Raw genomic sequence first — 16,141 nt, 5'->3', positions numbered from 1 at the left:
AAGGACCCAGAGGTGATCATTAGTTTAGTATAGATCAGACATTTGAAAGGTTACTTGTAGTAGCCAGATTTAAGAAAATAAAATCCACAGACATGTCATTCACCTCTTTTTATGTTGATTTGTTTATGACCAATGGTGATTTTTCTCAGTAATGCTCACAAATGCTAATGATCACTTTCTATTGGTAGACCTGGCAAGAAGCTTCCTGTGTGACCTTGGGAAAATCACTTCACCCCTCAGGCCTCAATTTCTCCATTTGTTAAGATGAGAAAGTAGAGTGTGCTGTTGTTTCCCAACTCCACCTACTGTATTGGTTAGTTCTGATCAATCGGGAATCTGGAGAAATATTTGGGCAGGGTACTAGGCCAGACCAACAAAATCTGAATGCAGGGGACAGATGCTGGGGTTTTCTTTGAAACTTCTCTGTATGACTTGGTGTGAAGTTAGGGCTAATAACCACTGATTTCCAATCTGTGCCTTTCCATCTCAAGCTACATGTGATCCAACTTATAAATAGTCTTGAGTGTATTAATTTCCTATTGGTGCTGGACTAAGTAGCCAGAATCCTAGTAGCTTAAAACAAAATAAATAATTTTGGGGGATCACAAGTCCAAAATTAGTTTTATTGGGCCAAATCAAGGTATCAACAAAGCTGGTCTCTTTTGGAGGCTCTAGTGGAAGAATCTTTCTTTCTCATTAACAGGTTCTGGAGGCAACGTGTATTTGTTGGCTTGTATGTCTTTTTCTCCATTTTCAAGTTCACTCCAATCTCCCTGTCTGTCATTACACTGCTTTCCCTTATGGCTCTAAATCTTTTTGCCTCCTTCATGTAAGGAACACTATGATTATATCAGGCCTACCCAGTTAGTCCAAGATGATCACTTCATTCCAAAATCCTTAGTTTAATCACGTGAAGATTTTTTTTTGCCATACAGGATAATATATTTATAGGTCTTGAGGATTAGGACCTGGACATATATATGAGGAAAGGATTATTGAGCTCACCACTTCTTTAAATATTGAGTGACTTAAGTGCCAGATTAAAATGTTTGATTCTGGTAGATATTTCCTTGGCAAGAGATGATCAGAACATGTCTTAGAATTGGAAAAAAATACATTTTGTATTAGTGTAACGCTTTACTTTCATATTCATTTCCTCATTTGATCCTTACACTTAGCATTGGCTGATGGGGTTAGCTGAGGCTAGGTGGCATGAAGTAAACTGTCCAAGTTAAGTGACAAGGGTAGAATTTGGTGTAGGGTTGCTAGATTCAGCAAATGACAAAATCGATGTGAGTTCTTAGCCTGCAATTAAGACACTTTTTCCCCCCCAGATCTAAGTGCCTAGATCTGATACAAGCCTCTGGCTCCTGATCCCACTGTCCTGTTAATTAAGTCCCTGGGAGGCAATGGTGATGACTCCAGTAACTGGGTTTCTGCCACCTGCTTGAGAAATCTGAACTGTGTTCCTAGCTCTTGGCATTGACTGAACTCAGCCCCAACCACGTCAGGCATTTAGGCAGTGAACTAATTAATGGGAGTATTCTTCCTCATTCTCCTCCTCCTAAATAAGCAACGAAAAATAAGTACCGAGACTGGTGTGGCATGGACAGAGTTGCAGAGGCGGTGACATGCAACTGAGAAAATAAGAAATGAGACAGACAAAAGATAAAAACTATGAAAGTGGGTGGCCAGAGGGAAACCCGTTCTCTGAGGAAGGAGGTCGACCTACAAGGCTCACTGTCTTGATCTTACTGAAATGCTTGGGAAGTCGAATTACAGGCATCGATATGGCACAAACGTTGATAACTACATCCCATATTCATATTAACCAGCCAATGCTTGATGACAAGGAAGCAACAGGGTGACCCATGTATAGTCGCTAGATGAATGTCTCAAAATATTTCAGAGCACATAGTCCTGTGGCTTCGGACCATTGCCCAGCTACAGCCCATTGCTCACAGGCCTTGACCTTGGTCTCGGACTTTTGCCCACTCTTAGACCGTTGTCCAGAGTTTGACCTTGGTCTCTGACACCAGTAGTCTGTGAACCCAAGATTCCGGGCACATTCTGTCCTCTTCTTTGTTAAGTCATGCTGTTATTTTTACAAACTGCATGATACAGTAAGAATATGGATTCTTGATTAAATTTGGATTTCAGATGAGGTTTTTAGCATCTCTATGTCCCATGTAATATTGAAACATATTACAAATGTATCCATTGTCTTAAAATTTTAATATTAACTAAGCATCTGTACTCTATATGACAGATCCACCTTGGTGTGCTCCTTTATTTTTCAGTGGTTTCTTACAATTTCATTGTGTATCCTACTATTAGTACCATTATGAATACTATTTTAAAAGTTTCTTCTTTGAAGTAACTCAAAGTTTATGAGGTTTATGAAGCTCCTTGGTGTATATTATGTATTTTGCTCCTCAGAATAAACTTCCTCTCTCACCCCCTTAGAGATAAGCAGAGCAGGGGTTATAAAACTTCATTTTACAGATAGGATACAAATCCAGAAATGTTTACAGACTTGCTCATGGCTACCCAACAACTGTTCTTTTACTCATTTATTTTGTCCTGGGTCTGGCTCCTGCTATATTCCACACTCTGTGAGAGAAAGCCTCATATCTCTCCTCCATTCTTAGCTGCTCGAATTTATCCCTTCAATTCTCCACCCTGACCTCAACATACACCTTGTTGTCATGTCTGCCAGATGAGCTCTTTTTGGTCCTAACTCTAGTCCTCCCAAAACTACAATTTTATCATACTTCAGACTCCCTCTCTGCAAGTTTCACACCACAATGTGGTAGTCCAGAGTTACTCAATTTATTGACCAACTGTTCTGTCTTGCACTTATGATGACAGGGAAGTGGTATGTGTGTCTGTGAAGTGACTTGATTCCTCATTCATGTGTACAGTGTGCCTTGTTCCAGAAAAGGATTTGAAGAGGCAAGGGAAGAAAATGGCCAAGAATCAAAGGAAGAATATAGAGGCAAATCTGAGAGCTCTGAATCTTAGTGTGACCCCACCCCCAGCATTCTTCTCATTTCTGTGAAGATCTGAAGCATAGATTGGTATGAAATTTCCTACAAAGACTACACAGACTACATGGTAGAGATGTCCCCTTTCTTTCTTTCACAGGGAAAGGAACTGAGGGTCGCTAAGACAGAGTTATGCAATGTGTGAGGATCTGAGCTACAGCTTTTCCAAAGTTTTAGTTCACTTTCTTCCCCTCAATACAGGAAACTATTTTGTATTTTTTTGTTACAATCATTTGCGTGTTAGTTCTTGTCATATAGAAACACCCTTACAGCTTTTTTTTTTTTTTGCATGAAGTGAAAGACTATTGCTTTAGCCAGAGACTAGAATTTGCCTGAGCAGAGGCCCGCTCTTGAAGAAGACACCAGTGACTTAGATTTATGCCCTACTGTGCCTACCTGCAATGAATCTGAGCATAAAAAGCTTAATGACTCATTTTCTCCCTTCCCAACTGAAAACTCTAGCCCACCCCAGCCAGAAGAAAACAGAAGGATGCTTGAATAGGATTTCAAAATGTTTATATTAATGGATCTTGGCCTGGAATGCTTTTGTGCCAAGATGTTTCTTTATATTTCTCTACCCAAATGTAAGAGGAAGCACTTAGCCAAGCTGGAGCACTTACTAGATGTCTATTATGCTTAGGTGCATAAGAATGTGACTGTCTTCTTTTGCTCCTATCAAGAAGTAATGAGGTGGTGGGAGGCAGGGTGGTTTCACACTGTAGTATACTAGGTTAAGCCTCTGTCTGTGACAATGGCATTTTATATAGGCCCTGGTTTGAGATTTGGTTGTTCCATTTCTGATCTAGCTCCCTGATAATGTGCCTGGGAAAGCAGCAGAAGATGGCTCAAGTCTTTGGGTCTCCGTACCCACATGAAAGATCAGAGAAGGTTCTGGGTTCCTGGCTTCAGCCTGGCCTAGTCCTGGCCATTGCAGTCATTTGGGGAGTGAATTAGCGGATGAAGCATCTCTTTATCTCTTATTCCCTGTGTGTAACTTTGACTTTCAAATATATTTTTTAAAGAGGTGATGAACAGGGCCTGTTGCGATAGTCTAGTGGCTAAAGTCCTCGATTTGAACACGTGCTGGGATCCCATATGGGCACCAGTTCTAGTCCTGGCAGCTCTGCTTTTCATCAAGCTCCCTGCTTGTGGCCTGGGAAAGCAGTCAATGATGGCCCAAAGCCATGAGACCCTGGACTCTGCGTGGGGGTCCCAGAAGAAGCTCTGGACTCCAAGCTTCAGGTTGGCACAGCTCTAGCCATTGTTGCCGCTTGGGGAGTGAATCAATGGATGGAAGGAAGATCTCCCTTTCTATCTCTCCTCCTCTCTGTATATCTGACTTTCCAATAAACATTTTAAAAAGACAATCTTAAAAAGAAAAAAAAAAAAGAAGTGATGAACTGGAGTCTGGTGTTTTAGCTTGGGGGATAAAGCTGTTTCCTATGATGCCAGGATCCTACATGGGCAGCAGTTCGTATTCTGGATGCTTCGTTTCTGAGCCATATCTCTACTGATGGCCTGAAAAAAATCAGCAAAAGATGACCCTTTCAATTGATAACTTCCAAGGTTATTTTAACGGCCATAGCAGAATGCTGCTGGCTAGACCCAGTGTACCAAGCAGAACTTAATGAGGTGTTAAGACTGAGCCTTAAAATCTTTGGGGACCTGTGCTGTATACTTCCCTCATGGAAACCCATAGGGACTGTGGATACCTGGGCAAAATGAATATGCCTGAGCATGCTTAGCCAACATGTATCATATTTGAGAGAGACCTGGACGCCAGATCCAAATAAGTCCACAAGGATCCCCTGGGAATACCTGGGGGGCACTGAAGGACATGATTGAGATAGTAAGATGCTAAATCTGACCTGGTTCACTGCCTCACAGAAAGCTCTAGTAGCCATGGAGGCCCGAGAACAATGTAGCTCTCATAGAGCTATAATCTACTGCTTCCGCTATATTTCTTTGTTCTCAATAGAATACATAAAGATTTTTAAAACCTTGAGTGATTTCCCTTCAGTCTTCATGGATCTACTTCTAGGTTGCTTCCTTGTAAATTGGGAAACCTTTAAATTTCATCTCGAAAATAAGAAAAAACATATTTTCTTTTGTATAAGCTAGAAAATCAGGCTCCCCAATGGTCTTCAATTTTTACATTACTTTCCAACTTGACATCTTATGTAAGAAACAGTTAAATGATCAGACATTACTTACAGGCTTTGAGAACACTCTTTAAAAACCCTACTCCCTTAGAAGGAGCTTTAGGCTCTACTAGGCCCTTGCTTCCTAGACACATAGGGTTCAGTGCAACAGAAGACAGATGTGGGAGATGATCCACTATTCAACGGCCCTCTATTGGCCAGGGCTCACCTGTCGAGTGACTGGAATAAAAACATTGTATTGCCAAGCTTGTAAATTATGACAAAACCATGGTGATAACACATTGTAAGGAAAAAGATTTATCCTTATTTCAGGGATGGCTGGTAGAAACTTTAAAGAGATATACTAAAACAGACCCTAGCACTCCGGAAGGACAGATTTTTCTTGGTAATCATTTTATCAGTCAGTCAGCACCAAGGGACCCAAAACTCCCATGAACCAGATGCTAGATACAGCATTTGGGATGCTTCAAAGTAGAGGCGAGGCTGAAGAGGAAAAACAGGTGTGGGAAACAGCAATCTGAAGAAGTTGCTATTGTAAGTCACCGTAATCAGTGCCTGTGACTTTAGGGCCAATCCAGCAGGTATTGAATCACGGGTAAAAAGCCCCAGAGAATGATTCGGGTTTGGGTAACTGGGACACTGGGTACTAGGAATGTCTCCACTTGAAAACCAACTTTTGCCACTTCGCTATTTAGAAATGGCACCAGTTAAAACCACTCAATACGGACTGAATGCCTCTAAGAATCCTGCCCAGGCAGAACGATAGAGCAGCGCCAAAGAAGCCTCAGTTGGCCCCGGACAGCTGATTCCCTGCCGCCCCTGCCGCGCACCAGCACCAGCACCGGGGTCCGGGTCCGGTGAGGAGTGCCTTGAGTTCTGGGAAACAGGGCACGGCTGGAAAACAGGCTGCCTTCTTGCCCGCCACACAAGGCACTTTCGTGGGGGAACCAGGCACCAAACCATTCCCAGACGACCTGCTTCTGGGTTGGGGTTTCCTTTGTAGCAGAGCAGCTCCCTAGCTGTGATCTATTGAAAGACCTTGACACAAGGGTTTTCCTCCTGGGTCTGTGGGCCCGCGACAGACTGATCAAGTGCTGCTCTCTGCCGGCCTTTGGGCGGGTGGACTGGTGGAGGAGGGAGGGCTGCTTGGCATTCCCTGGTTGTTCTCCTCCAGCCGCGCCAGGTGGCCCCTCCGGGGTGCAAACGGGCCCAGAGGGCGGGCTTCCTCCATGCCTCTGCCCTCTCTAGTGGTTGGAGGGGCACCCCACGGCCCCTACTGCCTCCAAGAGCTGGCCGAAGGTCCACGCTCGGGGGACCACTGGCCCCGCGTGCGTCCCTTTCCCGGGGAGCGTGCAGCTCTTTCCCTCCCTAATACATACATATGTGTGTGTGTGTTAATTAAGTGCTGTCCTTATACATAATATATCACATATATTATATATTCTCTCCTAATATCTATATATACACTATATACAGAGAAAAATACATATACTGAGAGAATGAGAATATATATTAATTCAGTATGCTGCCGGCTGTGTCTCCACATGGCCAATATTTCCACTCCCATATCATGCACCTGATACTGTGACCTTCCTGAGATTTTCAAAAAAGAATAGGGGAATGGGTAGTAAGTACTTAAGTCCTAACCCCTATTGAATGTTCAATTACGCTTTCCTCTCTAACCACCCCCTACGCCTCCAGATCATATCCAAGGACAGCCTTGAAGCTTGCTTTCAACTGATTCTCTCTAGGGGTTACCTGCACTCACTCCTGTGTGTATTTTAGCTTTAAATCAGTCTACTCAGCTTTACCTGCATCTATTTGAATCTGAAACAAGTTTAGCCAGCAGCCAACTCACAATAAGAGGAGCTTAACTAATACTTGTTAAGGAAACAGTCTTTGTGACAATATACTTGGTCCTGGAAGAATAGTAGAAATCTGATTACAGCAATCATTATAGAACCTGTGAGTGATTGGTGCAATTAATCGATGAGGCTTACATTCAGCTTGTCTCCAGCAGGTTCTAAATCCTAGAGGACAAAGACCTCGATGTAGCTTTTGTAGATTCTTTAGAATAGTAATGATGCCTAATACTAATCAGTGTGTTCAATGATGCTAAAGGTCTTGATTTTGCAAGTGGACTATGTCTAGAGCTAAGAAAATCCTAGGGTAGATAGGTCCATGTATGTCATCTCTGGTGTATTAATAATAATAACATTGAAAGTACTGCGTGGGCCCGCTGGCGTGGCCTAACGGCTAAAGTCCTCGCCTTGAACACCCCGGGATCCCATATGGACGCCGGTTCTAATCCCGGCAGCTCCACTTCCCATCCAACTCCCTGCTTGTGGCCTGGGAAAGCAGTCGAGGACGGCCCAATGCATTGGGACCCTGCACCCGTGTGGGAGACCCGGAGGAGGTTCCAGGTTCCCGGCTTCGAATTGACACGCATCGGCCCGTTGCGGCTCACTTGGGGAGTGAATCATCGGATGGAAGATCTTCCTCTCTGTCTCTCCTCCTCTGTGTATATCTGGCTGTAATAAAATGAATAAATCTTAAAAAAAAAAAAAAGAAAGTACTGCGTTAGGATCTTTACATGCAGTATTTCATTGAATGCTTCCAACCAACCCTTGAAACACGGTACTATCATGCCTATTCACAGATGAGAAAAGAGATTGCAGAAGGTTCAGAGATTTGTCAAAGGTCAAACAAGCAAAAAGTGATTAAATAAGAATTTGAACTCAAGGCTGTCTGACACTACAAGCCAAGTCCTCATCCACTCTTAGTTTACAGGACCAGGAACCCATCAAAGGATAGGAAATGGTTTTTCAAAATCACCAAGCAAATTGGGTGATCAAGTTGGTACCAAATCCAAGAAACCCTGGCTCCTAGCACCTAAAATCTACTGTGCCTCATCAGTCTGCTAACAGAAAGATGAACTGGAAAGAATGGCAGATTGATTCCCACCTGTGTCACATATTGGCTCTGTGTGACTTAGGGCTAACTTAGGGTTAATCTTAGCTTTAATTGATTTTCTCATTTGTAAAATGGAAACCGGAATTTCTGCCCTGACCCACAATGTTGTTATGAGAGCCGAATAAGATAAACATCATAAGACTCTACTCTAAAGAAGGCATTGTTACAGTGCAGAGCGCCCAGTGAACATTGTATCATTTGTTATTGGTGAGTCCTCATTGCAGAGTTGTTACTAGCAATGAGAACTGAAACATACTGAGACCTAACTTCAGCACTGCTAAAGGGATCAAAACTGGCTTTCCCTATCATCTAGCGGTTTGGAAGGTTATTTGGAAGATCATTTCTTTAAAGGGGGATGGGCAGAAAGAAATGATTTTTTTTAAAGAATTATTTATTTTATTACAAAGTCAGATATACAGAGAGGAGGAGAGACAGAGAGGAAGATCTTCCGTCCGATGAGTCACTCTCCAAGTGAGCTGCAACGGGCCGGTGCACGCCGATCCGAAGCTGGGAACCTGGAATCTCCTCCGGGTCTTCCACACGGGTGCAGGGTCCCAATGCATTGGGCCGTCCTCAACTGCTTTCCCAGGCCACAAGCAGGGAGCTGGATGGGAAGTGGAGCTGCCGGGATTAGAACCGGTGCCCATATGGGATCCTGGGGCTTTCAAGGCCAGGACTTTAACCGCTAGGCCAAGCCAGCGGGCCCAGAAAGAAATGATTTAAGGTCAATATGTAGGGGACACTCCCTGCTTGAATGCAGTGCTGGAATCCATACAAATAGGTATTATTGACACAACCCCTCTGAGAAACAGCACTGTCTGCAAGCCTCAACTGGTGTTTGCAGTTAAAGACAATTGATTTACTAGAATGGAAACTGAATCTGAATCCAGAGTAGAGATTAAGTGTCTTCAGCTGTGCATTCTTAGTTTCTACCAGCAGCCTGAAAGCACTTTGCATGCTAAATCCCCTCTCTGTCCTAAAGAGTGAATATTTATAGTTAACCCTGGAGAGAAAGTCTTTCATCTCCATAGATTCCTCTTCTTCCAACAAGAGATTAGCAGGGAAAAGTCCAGATATATTAGCAAAGTTTTTCAAAACTTCAGCGATTTGCAGAGTCCCGTAAGGATCTTGTAAGAAAATTTGCTTCTTGTTATGAAAAAAAAAAATAATAAAAGACCTGCCATAGCCAAAGGTAAATATTAGTTCCCACAGGCTGCAGATCCAATTTCCAATTAAAAGCAATAAAGTGTGTGTCCTTACTTTTCCTGCTTAGATTTCAAGGAACCTCTACTTCCCAGACTCATCTCTGGCCAGAGGCCTCAATTTCACAATTATGTGGTCATAGTGGTGAAAGAACAGTTGGAAAATCAAGTCCCAGGCAATTAGACTTCTGGATTTGGGGCCAAAGCTTCTCAAATGCTTGAGAGTACTTAACTGACAAATTACTTTCCCCTGAACTCCTCTCTTTTGCGCTTCCCCAAACTTCAGGGGAAAGACTTTAGGCAAAGCTAGTGGTATTCACATTCTACAAATGAGGAAGTAAATCTAGGGGAGTGATTTGTTCAACATCTCAGAGTGATTAGGAGGCAGGCAATTTCAGTGTTCTGATCCGCAGCTGAGGACTTTCTGCAAAATAATAATCTAAATCCATTCACTTCTCCAAGATTCTCAAGCAATCTCTCTCATTTCCCCTATCAAATAAGAAGAGGTTGTAGTTCCAGTTACTTGCTTTAAAATGCATCTTCATTTTTATGAGAGCAATGCTTCAGCTGCAAAGCAGTCAGTTGAATGGTGTAATTGCAAGTAATTTGTAGCCAGATGAGGGAGGAATCTGAGAAGCCCTCCCCCTTTTTCTTTTGCCCAGAGGAGCTCTCATCATTTGGCTGCAGTAAGAAGATCAGAATTCTTATATCAGACAATATCAGGCAGTGAAACCTCAATCTTGAGCAAATGGAGAGTGTCTGAGTTGAAGCAGGACTCCAATAATGGTTCTTTTGGCTTTTTCTCGCATGATTGGTCTTCACAAAGTTCATGGAAATGTGTGTTATAAAAAGAACCAACACGTGGATTTCTTATTTTTGTATATCAAAGTAAGCTTATCTCTTAATTTCATTTTTGTTAGGTTCAGAGGCAGTTGAGAATGAGAGAGACTTGAAATTCATGCTCAGAGCTTTATTACTCAGAAGAGAGTCTGACAGACCGCTCCCTGGTGGCAGATGGCCAAGGACCACTTCCACATGGCTGAGAGACTGCATGAAGGAAATGGCCACCCAGGGTACACAACACTGGACTTGTATACTTCCTAGGTGTGGGGGATGCGAGAAAGCAGCAGCTCCTCGGTTTGCACATCTATATGAGGGTACTCACCTTGGGGGGTGTTGATTTTTTGTGTAGAGACAAGGTTAGGGTGAACCAGCATTCCAAACATTCCTGAATGGGAATATCAGCTTGCTTTCTGCAGGGTGTTGGATTCACCTCTGCCTTGCCGGATCTTAATATTTTTCCCATATACTTTTTTGAGCTTTCCCTGTATATGAATGGTTACATTCAGCACATATCGTTTTCCAGAGCCCGTGATCTGGAAAGATTCTTAGAGTTCTCTGGATCTCTCTCCCCCTTCTTTGGAAGCACAGAGGAAATGCAGGATCACATTCAGGGCTCAAGGTCTGGGGGAGCAGGTGACAAAAACAGTGAGCATGAAGGTTGGAAGTGAGGACATCTACATCTGGTGCAGCAGGTATTTTTGGGAGAGTTGGTGCTTGGGATACATTACTGTAACAGTTAAAAAGCTGGTAGGCTCACATTTCAATTTACAGGAGCACAGAAGGTTGTTTAAAACAAGTATTACAGATAACGGGGTATCATCTTTATCCAAAACAGTGACAGTGTTTAATACATACTAACATGGTTACCACATGTGTGAATATAAGCCTAACAGCTGCTAAATGCAGAATGAGACAAAGATGAGGGTAACCAGTTAGCGTCTTTTGTTTGTAGACTGTTAGAGCTAGAAAGAGCCATGCAAATCATTCAATCACCTTTGTATTTTCCATTTTATACATGAGGAAGCAGATGTATAAACAGAGGCAATGATTTAGTTGTAATCATTTAGCAAGTTAATGGCAGAGCAAGTATGGACTACTTTCTACGTTGTACCGTGTGATTTTACAAAGTCCCAGAGAAGAATCTCATCCTAAGTCTTTCAGCCCAGTTGTGTAAAGGCAAGTGAAGTGCCAACGCTTTCCAACTTCCGGCAGTGATCTTTCCACTCCTCTAGAAGAACCATGTTGATAACAATGATGTGAATAGAAGTGCCTGTTATTACTTAGTGGGTGCTTACTATGTGTGCCAGACTTTGTGTTACTATTTCATATATATTATCTTTGACTATTTGCAACAACGTTAGGAGGTAGATGATACTACAGCCTTTATTTTATTGACAAAGATATGGAGAATCTGAGAGATTAGTTTATACAAAATATATACCCAGGATTCATACCCAGATTTGACTCCAAAGCCTGTGTTCTTTTTTTTTTTTTAAGTTTTTACTTATTTTTATTGGAAAGGCAGATGTATACAGAGGAGGAGAGAAAGAGAGGAAGATCTTCCGTCTGATGATTCACTCTCCCAAGCGGCCGCAACGGCTGCAGCTGAGTCAATCCGAAGCCAGGAGCTCTTCCGGGTCTCCCAGGCGGGTGCAGTGTCCCAAGGATTTGGGCCATCCTTGACTGCTTTCCCAGGCCACAAGCAGGGAGCTGGATGGGAAGTGGGGCCGCCTTGATTAGAACCACTATGCTATTGCACCGGGCCCCAATGCCTGTGTTCTTAACCATTCTACTGAATTGTCTTGTAATAGGCATAAGGCAAATCAAGCCAGAGATTAATTGTGAAGATCTTATGAACTCCAAATGTGCTCTGAAGGAAATGTCTGGGCTTAAACAAACTTTTCTTTAATGACTTATTGCATTAATATTAATGTAATATATTTTTCCAATTAAATAGTTTGGAAAGTAAAGAAAAGTACAAACAAAACAAAACAAAACAAATGACTATAGCCCACCAAGAGGGGTTACAGCAGTGCAAAGCTACAAGCCTGGAGCTTGTTATGGGTCTCCAAGATAGGTACAGAAGCCCAGGCACTTGGAGCATCCTCTGTTGCTTTCCCAGGCCATTGGCAAGAAGCTGGATGGGAAGTAGAACAGCTAGGTCCTATTTTGTAATCTTATTCAGCCTTTCTCAGATTATCTTGAAAGACTACCATTAGGGGCTTGCACTGTTGCATCACAGAGCTACATATCCTGTGTTGTGGGCATCCTATATACATGCTGGTTCAAATCCCGGCTTCTCTGTCTGATCCAGCTCCCTACCATGTGCTTGGGAGAAGCAGTAACTGATGGCTCGAGTACTCCATCTGTTGCAGCCATTTGAGGAGTAAACCAGCAGATGGAAGATCTGCTTTTCTCTCTTTCTGTAACTTTGACTTTCAAATAAAATGTTTTGAGTGCAAAATCAGTAGTACACAAAAGAGATTGAAAAATGTTATTCACTACGCTTCCTCACCGAGATTCACAGCATTCAGAGTTCTTCAGGAAGAGATGAATTTTCAGGCATGACTTTTTTGTTTGTTTGTTTGTTTCTTCTTTTCTTACAGAATATCTGTTAATGTCTAGCAACATTTTGGAAATCACTGACCTTGCTAGAATATCCAGACATTCAATTTGCCTAAGACTAAGGGAGTTCCTAGGATTGGAGTTTATAGTTTTCAAATCATGAGAGTTCCAGGAGAATGGATTAATTGGTAAGCTTTCTCCACTTCCATCTAATTGTACAAATAAAGAAACTAATATCTAAAGAAGAAAAAGTAATTTTACACAGTTATCTAGAATCAAATTTGGAATTCAAGCCCAGAAAACATGAGTTAGCTGGCAGTAATCTTTCCCTAGTACACTAGGCTGAAGGTTGTAGGAGAGGAAAGAGAAAGTGTCAGATAAACTTTGTCATAAGTATCAGATATAATACCTTTGTTAAAAAGACCAATAAGATGGATGCCCTCTGCCGTAGGCTTTTGCTGGGCATTGACTGGCAGCAGCATACAGGTGCCCGTGGCTCCGAGGTTGAGACTAGCATAATGCCAACTGTCAGAAGTCTCTCCTTCCTGAACTTCATTTGCAGCCCTATTGGTACTTGGTCAGGTTTGTTCAATGAGTTAGGAGTTTTATATTTGATTCTTACTTCTACTTTGAAATTGTGATTTTTTTTTTCTGATAGGCTGACTTTCTATTTTCTGAGATTATAGCATATTTTCCCTTTCCTCAAACCTCCGCTACGTTCTCACCCCTGAATTTCAGATGATGATCTTGTCTCAAGCTTCACTGAGAAAATATAAGCCATGTAAATCAAATTCTTTTTTCCCTCTTTTGTAGCCTAATCTCTGCTTTCTTTTATGTTCCAATATAAGACATGACTTTGCTTGTAGCCAAAATCACTTAAGGTCTCTATTATTTTTTTACTCTCAGCATACAGTCCGGTCCACAGAGCTAGACCTGTAGCTATAATGTATATGACAATTGAATGACTACGTGAATGAATGATTGACCCATTTCCCACTTTGGATCTCATTTTCCCTGTCTGTGGAAGGAATTCAGAGAAAAAAAAAATATTGGCTGGATGAGCAGGCTTTGCATATTGTTTTGGAATAGCTTTGTTTTTATGTGTTTTACATAATCAAGATCACACCTTAGGGGGTAGGTATTTAGCATAGAAATTAACATGCTATTTGGGAAATCCTCATCACCTATCAGAGTGGTTGAGTTTAGGTCCTGCTCTGTTTCTGTGATACTGGTTTCCTGATACACCCTGGAAGATAGCAGTGTTGCTCACATGGGAGAACCAGATTTTGTTTCTTGCTCCTGGCTTCAGCCTGATTCAGCCCTGGGCATAAAAGGAGTGAATCAGAAGATGGCAGATCTCTGTTTCTCTGCCATTAAAATAAACACAAATAAATACTTTCAAATGAAACCTTTCAACGTTATCAAGACCCTTTGACTACTATACATGAATACAAACCTGTGTCTGAGGGCCTTCAATCTTTATTTCCAACCGCACAACCAAAATCTAGATTTATAAAGCATAAATTAATATTTTATGCATATAAATCCATTTGTTTTGTATTTTGCATGAAGGCAGAATGTTAAACTTGCAACTGTTACTAAAACACTATACTACTGTGATAACACTGGGGAAAATGTCGAGAGGGAAAACTGAAAAGGAGGAAGAAGGAAACATGGAAAATAATCATAACAATTAAAGAAGAAAAAGAAAAATTTCCCATTAAAAAAGGTTGCATGCAGGGCTAACATTGTTGCATAGCAGGTAAAGTGTCCAGTTACAGCACCAGCATCGCATATGAGTGCTGGCTTGAGTCCTGACTACTCTATATCTGATCCAGGTCCTTGCTAATGCACCTATGAAAACAGCAAAAGACACAAGTACTTGAGCCCCTGTACCCACATCAGAGACCCAGAAGAAAGGCCAGCTCCTGGCTTTGAACTGGCCTAACTACAGCCATTGCAGCCATCTGGTGAATGAGCCAGCAGATGGAAGATCTCTCTGCCTCCCTACTGCCCCCATAACTCAGCATTTCAAATAAAGAAATATGCTCAGGTTATTAAAAAAAAACACTTTATAGACAGGATTAATAGCATTAATTTTTTTTTTACTTGAAAGATAGATTTTACCATGTTCCTGGATAGGCAGGATCAACGTCATCAAAACGTCCATATTACCAAAAAGCATTATATGACTTAACACTATTCCAATCAAAATTCCAACAACATTCTCAGAAATAGAAAAGAAGATACAAAAGTTCATCTGGAAACATAAGAGACACAAATAGCTAAAGCAACCCAGAAGAATAAAAATCAAGCTGCAAACTATTGGCTAACATGTGGGTTAGTTTGGGTAGGGCGCAGACCGGGAAGGGCTGAGCAAACCTTAGCTCACCAGCAAGAGCAAAAACCAGGCTGGAGCACAAGTCACGCTGAGTTAGGCTGTCACACCTACTGGTTTGCATGAGCCGGGGAGCAGACTGAGCAAGGCCTGGTTCCAGCACCTGCCAGGAAGAATTGGGACTGGGGGCAGGCTGGGTCAGGCCAGGCTACAGCATCCAAAGGTGAAGGTCATGACAGGTGAGAGACTATTGCCAAGCTGGGTCAGAGCAACCACTGGTATGCACAAAGATCTATGGCTGGGAACAGGCATGGTTGGGAAGCTGGGGGTATACACTGGCTGGGATGTGATTCACACTGGTGAGTGCAGGGGCCAGAGTGGGGGCTGCGTTCTGGTCTGGGTATGGCTGCAGTGTCCCTTGGCACAAGTGTGGACTAGAGTTGGGCACGCCGGACTGGGTTAAACTCCAACACTAATTGGTGCTCATGAGGACCAGGGTAGGTATAGGATGGGCTAGGCTAGGTCTTTGCCCCTACTGAGCCATGTATGAGCTGTGTCTGGGTGTGGATCAGACATAGCTTGGCTGTAACACCCAATAATAAAAACTGGAATGGGTTGAAGGCTGGTCAGGAAAGGCCACTGTTTCTGCTAGGACAGGAGGTAGGCTAAGTAGGGCTGGCTCAGGGACCCACTAGTGTGTGCAAGATCTGGCATTGGATGGAGGAACTTGGGAAACTCCTCTGTCAGGACACAGTCGCTGAAGGTGAGCACAAGAACCACAATAAGGAGCAGCCCAGATCAGCCCATGGAATGGTACCCACTGACATACATTTGGTGCAGGTTGGGGACAGACCAGGCTGGGCCCGTTCATATCACCTGCTGGTGAATCCGAGCACCAGAATGGAGTGTGGGTTGGGCTGAGTTCTGATACAACACATGTCAGTACATATGAGGGCTGGTATTGGGTGCCAGCTGGGCTGTGCTAGGCTGTATACCCCACCAATGTGAGCT

Source organism: Ochotona princeps, chromosome X (assembly GCF_030435755.1).
Source record: "Ochotona princeps isolate mOchPri1 chromosome X, mOchPri1.hap1, whole genome shotgun sequence".
Classification (NCBI taxonomy): Eukaryota; Metazoa; Chordata; class Mammalia; order Lagomorpha; family Ochotonidae; genus Ochotona; species Ochotona princeps.
The sequence above is the reverse complement of the archived record's forward strand: the minus strand, read 5'-3'. Positions refer to the sequence as shown.